Source organism: Arachis duranensis, unplaced genomic scaffold (genome assembly GCF_000817695.3).
Source record: "Arachis duranensis cultivar V14167 unplaced genomic scaffold, aradu.V14167.gnm2.J7QH unplaced_Scaffold_232527, whole genome shotgun sequence".
Lineage (NCBI taxonomy): Eukaryota > Viridiplantae > Streptophyta > Magnoliopsida > Fabales > Fabaceae > Arachis > Arachis duranensis.
In genome coordinates, this window is record NW_026264853.1 from 670,107 (window position 1) to 681,409 (window position 11,303).

Below are 11,303 nucleotides of genomic sequence, written 5' to 3' on the forward strand. Positions count from 1 at the left end.
TTAAACGATAATGTTAAAAAAATAAAAAAAATTAAAATTTATCTTATTTAGTATTTAAATTAAATAAGATTAATTTTAATTTTTTTATTTTTTTGTTATTAAATATTTTTGTTATTTTAAACCATTGATTAAATATTATATAAAAGAGAACTGTAAAATTAGCAACTATAAGTGTTTGATTATAACCTATAATAAGAGTTATACGCGTTGGAATATGAGAGTGAGAGTGATTTACGTTTATATATGTTTTTTTTTTGTGCTCTTACATACACATATATAAGATTTGTCAGAACGTGTTAATTGTTAAGTTCATGTGATCGATTCAATGTTTGTTTAATTGTTTTATTTAATTCGATCCATCCGATCGATCGAGTCCTACTAAAAGAGTCATAGTCAATTCAAGGCAGCGCTGAACGCACACTAATAATAACCATTATATACTTTTTGTAAATAAATCACTCACTTAATAATTGAAAGCTCCAGCCGCCAATAGTTTCAATATATATTTTTTATTTCCTTTTTTGTTTCGATGCAGCGATTTGGCGCTTTCATCATATACCATATGACATTTTGTTTTTCAAAAGATAATAGGTTATATTTTATTAATTATTAAAAAATGAAATATAAAGATGTTCAAAAGTAGGATAGCATAATAAAAGGTGGAGATTTCTCAAAAATATTACATTAAAGGTATTCATCCAACAGTGCGTGGTCGAAAAACGAAGAAAAATTTTAAAAAAGAAATAATGATAAATCAAATTGAATGCATCTAAGAGCTTGTTTCATGGAGATGACGACTTAAACCGGGAGTTCTTTGGATTGTACGGAGCAACTTGACAGAGCTTGCTAGAATGGCAGACGGCATAGAAGTAAAACCTTCAAAAATCAACTGGTTGCGAGCTTTTCAACAGTTTCAGCAAATGATAGCAAGCAATTGAGAATTACGGTCAGCATTTTTCAACGGGTTAAATATCTCTGTTGATACCGTCCACTATGTCCAAAAATCGTTAGAAATGTTATTTAACATTATTAGTAATTAATTTTTCACGTACAGTGAAAAAGAGTGCTAAGTGCTAACACTCAAAACCAAGGTAAAGTTTTAATTTTTTTTTATTTGTATAAATTATTATTTTAATTTTTAATATTTAAGTTAAATTTTAATTTAACCTCTAATATTTTTAAAGTTTTATTTTTATTTTAAAATTTTTTATCAGTGTTCAGTATAATATTGTTCTACCATCAAACTTACACCAATATTTTATAGAGCAAATGATTTAAATATTAATAACATTATTAGTTAAGTTATATTTTTTTATGTATTAAAGAAATATAATCAAAACATTCTTTTAACATTTTTTTTTTAATTTTTTTTTGTATAAAATTCTAAATCATAACAATCAATCATCAATACTTTAAAATTAAAAGAAAAAATAAACATTATCGTTGATAAGTAAATTTTACTTACATGCTAAACTTGAATGCTATTGATTCTTCAATATGCAAATTGTTTGTATTAAATTTAACGGTGGGACAATATTAAGTCCGTTTAAAAAATTGTTGGGATTAAAATAAGAAGTTTAAAAGTTTTTGAGATTAAAATATGATGTTTAAAATGTTAAAAATCAAATTAAAATTTTGGTCCAAATATTAAAAATAAAAATAATACTTTTATTAAACATAATTTTTAAATATAATTTTTAAATATTGTAGTAATTAAATTTTGTAAAATAATATAAAAAGTGACTTTTAATAAATACAGATTATAAACATTGTGTTAGTAAAATTATTTTTAACATAAAAAATAATTTAAATATTCATAAATATACTGAAAAAGAATTAAAGTAAATATTTGTTGATATGTAATCATACTATATTGTTTGACTTTAAAAACTTTAAAAATATATTTATACAAATGCTTTAAAAAAAATTTATAACTTTTCAAAACTTTTAACAAACTGGATGAACCTCAATTTGGATATCTTATAAAGTGAAAATTAAGAGGGATAACCATTTTTTGTTAATAAAAGAGTTTATCACATAATGGGAGCTATTAACCAAATACAAAATTTTACTCTATATAGTGCAAGTTAGTCTAATAAAAAACATTAGTTAAATTAATCAAATCAATATAACATAAGAAAGAGCTTATGTAAACTATGAAAATATTGATTTTTTATATTAAATTTAATTTTAATACAATATTAACGTAAAAGAATTTTATGTGCGAATCCAATTATAGATTATTCATCAGTAAATAAATTATTTTTTATGTTTATTATATGACTAGATATTTTTTTTTGGTGTCATATGACTAGATATTTTAAAAGAATAATATTATTAAATATTTGTGTGAAAATATTTAAACACTTATATATTACTTATCAAAAATATTATTTATATATTAAAATTAATCATTAAAATTATTTATGTATTTGTGTATAAATAAAAATATAATTTAATATATTTTTAATATATATTTATTTTTGTGACTGATTTTAAATTTTTGATAATTAAGTTTAGTGGACCTAATATATCCAGTAACACCGTTTTATAAATGTCGGATTTTGAAATATGTTTTTCATGTAACGCTGTCCAGTGATTGAAATGCGATCGAGGACTAAAGATGGGATCGAATTAAGGATCATTTGAATATATATGGAAACTATTGCCTGGGATATAAAATAATGCTGATGCTGGTCCTAGCTAACATATTCAGAGAACGTTTTTGTAGCATCATGTTGTGTGGGGTACAGATAACCATGGAACTTTCTGCCTCGTGCCTTTTCGTTTGCTACATCTTTTAATTTGATCTTTCTTTTCCAATTGTTCATATTTTTGCGTTCGTTAATTTTATGTGATTCTAACGCATTTTGGCCCTTGGCTATGGCTTCTTCATAAGACCATGCATGTGCTTGATCAATCAAACATCTTTATATATTTGCGAATAATTAACTAAGCTTAAGAGAACAACAAACTCACTTCATATAACGTGCCATGTTGTCTTTTTTTATTTTTATTTTTTTCTGGTATAGATTGTGCCATGTGCTTTATAGAAGACTTTTTTATAATAATTTATGTTGATTCCTTAAATGTGAGGAAACAGATCTATGTTTAAAATTGAATATTATTCAATAATAGACTATGCACATTGCAGCCAGTGTTTTTTGGTGAGAACTGAGAAGTTCTTCGCCAAACAAATATCCTAAATTTATCATTAATTTATAGTAAAACAAGAATTTTTTATTAGTAGTAAAATGGGGCCAAGGCCCCTACGAGAAAAATTTAAATAACTAACATTATATATTTGTCATCATTTGATTATATTTATATTTAATACTTACTCCCAAATTTGGTAGTAAAAAAAAAGACGAGCAAAATAAGCGAAAAATAAGCAAAATTTGATAGTATGGATAGCAGAGTTGGAGATATTATATATCAAAAAAGTCTAAAAATCAGTATTTTTATTAAAATTTAGTTAGGATTTAATTAATAAAAAATGAATAATTTTATACTATTAAATATAATAAATTATAAAAAATATTAATAATAATTAATTAATAACTATAAATCACAAAATCTGTTGTTTTTAACACTTTTTTTATATATTTCCAGCTAAATTCTTCTAATTTTCTTGGGACACTATAAAAGATTCTTTGGTTACTTGTGTTCGGTCTATCTTTCAGGAACCTAAAAATATCAACAACGTTAACCAGACTCTCATCTCTATTATTTCTAAAGCTCCTGCTCCTGAGAATTTTACTCAATTTAGACCTATTAGTCTCTGCAATGTTGTTTATAAGATTATTTCTAAGATTGTTGTAGAAAGACTTAAACCCCATATGTCTTTTCTTATTGCAAATATTCAAGCTAGTTTTGTTCCAGGAAGGGTTAGTGCAAATAATATTTTAGTAGCTCAAGAAGTGATCCATTCGATGAGGACAAAGAATTGCGGAAAAGGCTTTATGGCGGTCAAAATTGACTTAGAGAAAGCATACGATAGACTCAATTGGGATTTCATCTTACATACCCTCAAGGATATTCATTTACCAGAGAACTTGATTAATGTCATTGAGTATTGCATAACTACGCCGACTATGAACCTTATTTGGAATGGGTCTCCATCAGAAGAATTTCGTCCCTCCAGAGGCATTAGACAGGGAGATCCCCTCTCACCTTACCTTTTTGTTCTTTGCGTTGAGAGACTTTCCCACCTTATTAACTCTCGAGTTAATGATAGGAAGTGGAAACCTATTATGCTATCTAGGAATGGGCCTAAACTCTCTCATCTTTGCTTTGCAGATGATTTGGTCTTATTTGCACAAGCTAGTAAGGATCAAGTAAATGTCATAAGAGAAACACTTAAGGTTTTCTGTGATAGCTCTGACCAAAGGGTTAATTTTCAAAAATCTTGTGTTTTTTTCTCAAATAACGTAAATCACACCATCAAGCAGGAACTCAGTCAACATTTGGGCATCAACCTAACGTGCAACTTAGGAAAGTACCTTGGTGTTCCCCTCATTCATGAGAAGTGCAACAAGCAACATTTTCAATTCATCATCGACAAAATGAAGGCTAAACTCTCTAGCTGGAACATGAAGACGCTCTCTTTTGCAGGAAGGTGTACTCTTATCCAGTCAGTCTTATCATCTATCCCTAGCTACGTGATGCAAACCATGAAGATTCCGAAGAAAGTTTGCAATCAAATAGACAAGATTTGTAGAGATTTTCTTTGGGGTGAAACTGAAGCGAATAAAAAGATCCATTTAATAAGGTGGGATACTATTTGCAAGCCGAAGAGTATGGGAGGACTTGGTATTCAAAAGGCAGAAGATACAAATCCTTTATTCCTCATGAAATTAGCCTGGGGCCTTATTTAGGATAATCAATCCCTATGGGTCAGAGTTATGAAAGAAAAATATGGGTGTGGAACTCAGTCGATTTCTAAGGTGCTTTCTAAAGCTAGTAGTTCGAATGCTTGGAGAGGTATTACAAAGATTTAGAACAAATTCAGCACTAATGTCATCTGGAGAATTGGAAATGGTGAAAAGATATCATTCTGGAACGATCATTGGGTGCCAGGCATAGGCTCGCTAAAAAATTTTGCTATCAGTCCCATTGACGGGGATAGGAGTGATGAGAAGGTGGCCGCTTATGCGAGAGCAGAGGGAGATTGGGATTGGTTCAAACTAAATCAAATCCTTTCGGAGGAGATTTTAGAGCTAATCCAGATTATAAAAGCCCTTCATTCTGATTTAGGAGAAGACAGTATCAGCTGGCTACCAGAACCTAAGGGAGATTTCACTATTAAATCTGCCTATGAAGCCTATTTTACAAATAATGAGAACACAGACAAAAATTTTAGAGATGTTTGGAAGCTCAATATACCACAACGTCTTAAAGCTTTTTCATGGCTAGTAATGCATGAGGCTTTACTCACTAATTCCAGGAGGAAAAGGATAGGACTTACCAGCAATGAGTGCTGTCCCAGGTGCCCTGGCCAAGAAGAGACCCTGCTCCATGTTCTCCGGGATTGTCACTATATCCGTGAAACTTGGATGAGCAGCGTTGATAGCAGTCAACAAGGCAAGTTCTTCAACCAAAACTTCCAGGATTGGTTCAAGCACAATATTTGCGGGACTGCTCAAAGAAAGGATGGGAATGCTTGGCCTACCTATTTTGTTACTACCTGCAATGCAGCTTGGAGAAGCAGAAATGATTTAATTTTTAACAATTCGGGCATCCACAGCTCAGACCTTCCAAGAATAATTCAGAACTTAGCCAAAAACTATTATGAGGTTCTTCAAAAAACTGACAAAAGCAGAAATGTCCTTACCTCAACCAAGATTATCGACATCGGTTGGTCTCCGCCAGAGGAGGGTTGGTATAAGATTAATACTGATGGCTAGATTCTCACTAATTCGGGCTTCTGAGGGATACAAATGGAAGACTCAAGGTAGGCTTCATGTTTAACATTGGCGCGGTAACCATTACCACAGCTGAGCTCTCACTACAAGAAAAACACCCATTCAGGTACACTTGAAAAGTGTAGCCAAAAGTGAAAAAAAATGATGCCTTAGGCTACGGCTACGCTTTTTGGGGTGATTCCTATTCGGCCGTTGCCTATTCTCAAAGGCTACGCTTTTGGCGTTTGGGAATAGACTACGCTTTTCAAGTGATGCTGTGCAGGACCAAAGGCTACGTTTTTCAGCTTCCATTTTTACTAGAATAGGCTACGCTTTTCAACACTATTGCATCACCTGTCAAGCGTAGCCACATTATATTCCATGGCTACTTTTTATAAGTGTAGCCTTAGTTCCCTCATTTTTTTTGTATACTATAGCTACTGTATATAAGTGTAGCCTTAGGTCCCTTATTATTTTTTTTATTTTATATATATATATATATATAATAATTCTGCATTTTTAATTAAATGAGTTAAATATTATAAAATAAAAATAAATACATAATTATTCTAAATACTTTTTTTAAATAATAAAAATTATCTGTAACCAAAATATATTTATAATAATGATCCAAAAGTACTAGAATAATGTTAATTTTAAATATTCATACATCTCATATTAAAATAAACATAGCCATATCAAAATAACTATGATATCACTTAGAATTTATTACTAATACTCTATAAAAAACTAAAATATTATATCCTACATAAGTATCTTCTAATAAAAGTCATTAGTCAACTATACATGTATCCATTCCCAACACTACTCTATCTTAGCCAATAAATCACAATAATAATCAACTTAATCTTCATTATCATCATCCTCAATATTATCCTGCATAATTATATAGAAAAGTAATTAGAAAAATATTTATAATGACATTCGCGATTATAAAAATTAAAAAACCAGACTCAAAACTATCAATGACTGATATCATTAATCCTTTCTGTACTGTGTACAAGTTTCACCAATGCATAGTAGTGTTTCACAAATCCAAAATTAGAATTCAAAGATCAAAAAAGCATAAGCTATAAACCATAAGATAAAGAGCTATAATTTAAAAAATCATCACCCTAGCAGCTAGACAAAAATCCCCTACCTCCGACCACAATGCCAAAATCAGAACTGTTGCCACAAAGTTTTTCTATTCTCTTCACATTTGAAAAGTTGAACTCACCTACACAAGCCAATCTTGAATTATTACTCCTCCAACTACTACTACTACATGCAGCAGCAACATATAGAACATGATTAGGACTAGCACCTAATCATAGAGAAGCTTGTCTAGCTTTAGTGCTGATGCTGGAGTTGGACTCCCTGTTTCTTTTTTGTTTTTTAGTGAAAGCCTTTTGTCTATATAGCTCTTTTTTTCTTGATGATATGATTGATCCACTTGCACATCAAAATTTACCTGCTCACAGATTGGATAATACACCACTTAACCGTTAACAACAACAACAGTCGGAATAATAAGAAGAAGAAATAAGAATGAAGATTTGTACTTAATCAAAATTTAGACAAGTTAGACTTTAATGTTACTACTCTTTATTATTCTGTAAACTATAATCTGCATTTGAAAAGATTCAATCATTTTGATAGTTTATCATTTGGTAATAGTAGTAATAAAAACAGGTCAGAAATCTATATATTAGTCCAGACCAAAAAAATCTCCAATATTTTAGTGCACAGCTACTATGTTCTACTGTGATTAATTTATCATTGAATTCTGCATCTAAATTTCCTGTGATAGTCAACAAACTTTTTCCATATAATGACACAACTGCACACAGCTAGCCCTGTCCTTAGCAACCTTTTTTTTCATATCAGAAAAGGAAAATAAAGTAGAGTTATGAAAATATATAATAGTGTGTCAAATGGAGGATGTTACCTGATTTTTTTTCCTTCGTGAATTCTTTTCCTTTTGCTTTTATCTTCGGGTAGTATTATCTTTTCTACTTTAATAATTGCATGGGTCTATACCACTCCCGATGTATAGGATATTTTATTTTTAAAAAATGAAAGAAGCACTCAAAAGACTAACACTAAAAGTATACATCTAGTTCAAGAGCTACGTTTGAAGCACTTTAACTATAAAAGGAAAACAAGGAATTGACGATAATGGAGCCATGGTACCTGATTATAAGTTTAAAACATTCACAATGATAAACATGAATGGATTGCTTTAAACAGTTCATGAATGCAAGAGAAGAACAACTTCAAACATCACTCAACGCAATGTCTATATACTATTTCTATCATTCATAAACCAAATATATTTGTTTTATGTTAGTAGTACTCATCATATGTACCATATGTGAAATTTTCACAAACTTGGGATTCACGAGGCATACTAGAATGAAAAGAAGTCCGATAATCCTTAAGCATCTAATCAAATAGCTAAACAGCATTGTATGATAAATTCAATTAATAACAACAAATCTCTGAAATCATCATATAATCATCAGTATTATACATCCTAGAGCAGTGTATTGAAGTAAAACTATTAGAGAACTAAATATGATCCTTTAATAATTTTAAGCCATTCAGTTTAGCCTAATAGCTAGCAGAGGATAAGTCATTATCCATTGTTAATAATGGAATATAAGCAACTTGATATAAGCCATTATCCATTGTTAATGGAGTATAAGCAACTTGATATATATTATATAAAAGAACTTTACTCTAAAATAAACCTACAGCAAACCCAAGGAAATCCATTGTCCCTGGCCAAATCAAGAATAAAATGGAAGGCAACAAAATGAAGCACGAAAGAAATCAGAGAAGCCAAAGAAATCACCACAACTCTGCTGTGTCGATATCAACTCCTAGTTTCAGCATAGAATACTAGTTCAAATCCTAAAACAGAACATCTTAAGTGTACCAAACTTCCACTTAACTTCCTAGCTGGCATTGAGTAAGGCCAAAATAAATTAATAAGTAAAATAAAATAGAATGATGGTTAAAGTTACACCCTACCTTATTCAGCTTTGCTTTACTCTCAATACACCACGTGATTTCTTGTCTACTTTTTGTACTTTTTCTCCCCCCCAACAAACATCCTAACCAGAGGTCTTAAAAATTCGAGCTAACGAAAATTGGATTCAAGAAACCTTCTTTTTTTCTTCAAATTCTAAGAAAGAAAGAAGCTAAAATTTAATAATTTTCTGCACAGAAAATGAGAAAAGTATGTACCTGAAGATCTCAATGTGCTCAATTTCTCCGGAGAAAGAGAGGTTGCAAATTAAACTAATGTTCCAGAGTTGTTCATGTAGGCTATTTCACAAAGCAATGACTTCACACTACCCGTTGAAGATAGCCTGAACAAAACAATAATTATTCAGATTTAATTTAAAACACAAGAAAAGACATAATTAAATAATTTAAATTAATCAATCAATGCTCAAGTTGGTCAAGCAAAAAAATAAATAAATAAACACAAGTTTCTCGGTAACTGTATAGCATTATTTTTCATTATTCAGTAATAATTAGACTAAGCTTCAATTCAAAAACAAGAATATAATGATTATGTTAAACATCTTTAATTTCTTGGGGGTGAGACAGTGAGCACTGACTTCTTGGGGGATCACACAGCTAGAACTTGCCTCAAGATTTCGTTGCTGAACCCCACACAGCTAGTATAGCATTAACAAAAATAGTGAGGCCATGAAATTCTTGTATTTTTCTTGTACTCCTAAAAGTGAGGCCAGGAAATTCTTGTATTTTTCTCCAAGACAGAAAATTCTTGTATTTTCTTGTACTCCTAAAAGTGAGGCCAGGAAATATTCTGTTCTTTCTCTGTCTCTAAAATTCTAAGTATCATACATGACATGATCACTAGTTGTCATCAATGAACCAATCCCTTGGATTCATGAAACCTTGCTTCAAATCACTATCCATTACCTATATATTGAGTTTAATGAAGACTATAACATAACAACAATAAATAGAAATTAAAAGAACAAGATATGTCTGATGAAAATTAATTCAGAAACATTAGAAATTGGAAAGCATACCTAGGTTACCAAGTTGATCTATTATAGCCTGACCAACAGAACCTTCCAGCTTAAGCAGCCGCAAAACTCCAGCAGTGATTTGACCAATTGAATCAAATTCAGATTTGAACAGCAAAGCGAGGTGCTGAAGCTCATCCTTGGTTATTGCTGCTTCAATCTGCAAGGTACAATCATCATCAAACAATAAATAAATAAACAAATAATAACTACTATTGTAAATCATTAAGAGCTTGAAGAAGAAAAAATTGACCTCCAGTTAAATCATAATCCTATAGTTTCACAGATTAAAACTCTCAAATTAAAACCTCTAAAATCGGAACCCTAAACCTCTGAAATTTTAGAACCAAATAGAAATCAATACATACATATTCAACGATGTGAGCACAGTGAAGACGATGATGAGAAGCACGGAGATGATCATGGTGACGGTGGCGCAGCAACAGCGATGGTCAGAACAACGACCGTCATCAGCGATTAGGGCACGGAGAAGACGATTAGGGTAGAACTGAGAAGAAAAGCGATGGTCAGCGCAACAACAGCGACGGTCATCAACGACGGTGAGAATGACGAAGGTGAGGGTTGTGTGCAACAAGGTTGGCGAAGGTGAGAAGCGCATAGATGAGGGCGAACAGGAGTGACGGTCAGTGGTGGGTGGTGATAAGTGGGTTTCTTCGTGATGGTGAGAGGGTTTCGGCGCGATGGTGAGTGGTCAGTGGCGATGGTGAGTGGTGAGAGGGTTTCTTCACGAGGTGAGTGATGACCTTTGGAGGGAATTAAAAAAAAAATCACTAAGTGTAAGTTTTCTTTCGGGAAAAAGAGGGTTATCAATTGTCAGGTTTTTGCCTCTAAATACATTAGGCATCACTTTTAAAACGCACCTAAAATTTAATAAATAGGCTATTCTTTAAAAGCGTCTCCTTTAATACGAAAAGTGAACCTATAAATATCAACTTACGGCTACGCTTTATAAGTGATTTCTATAATACCTAAGGCTACGCTTTTTAAATGATGCCGCATTTGTGTATCCTTTTCTCTTATAAAAAGGCAACACGAAAAAAAGCGTAACCTATTCTATGAATAGGCTACGCTTTTCAAATGTAGCTTAAAAAAATGTGATTGAATAGGTATTTTTCTTGTAGTGTCTGGGAAATCTATTTGGGATTAAAACTCGCAATTGATTTGGGGCTAAGAAAGAATTTATAGAGACGGATTCCCTGTGTGCTTTCAACCTTATCCACAGCGCTTCTGCCTCCCAACATTCGAGTACCTCTCTGGTGAGGGAGATCAAGCGCCTTCTAGTGAAGCCTAGAATTTTTCAGGTAAA

General features: G+C 31.3%; 1 long non-coding RNA gene across 11 annotated transcripts in view; it reads right to left on the bottom strand.

Annotated features, from left to right (window-relative positions):
• The window catches only part of LOC127744183 (uncharacterized), a 15,564-nt gene extending 4,707 nt beyond the window's left edge, over nt 1–10,857 (bottom strand). For 2 of the 11 annotated variants that reach the window (XR_008005284.1, XR_008005283.1), the window contains exons 1-6: nt 10,345–10,857; nt 9,980–10,136; nt 9,159–9,283; nt 7,066–8,099; nt 5,834–6,007; nt 5,468–5,753 (exon numbers count right to left, since the gene is read on the bottom strand). This is a non-coding gene — a long non-coding RNA (uncharacterized LOC127744183). Of the gene's footprint in view, nt 1–3,585; nt 5,754–5,833; nt 6,008–6,553; nt 6,801–7,065; nt 8,100–9,158; nt 9,284–9,979; nt 10,137–10,344 lie in introns of those variants that run through there. The other 9 variants (XR_008005282.1, XR_008005286.1, XR_008005285.1 and 6 more) reach the window with 9 other exon arrangements.
• Nucleotides 10,858–11,303: the final 446 nt, after the last annotated feature.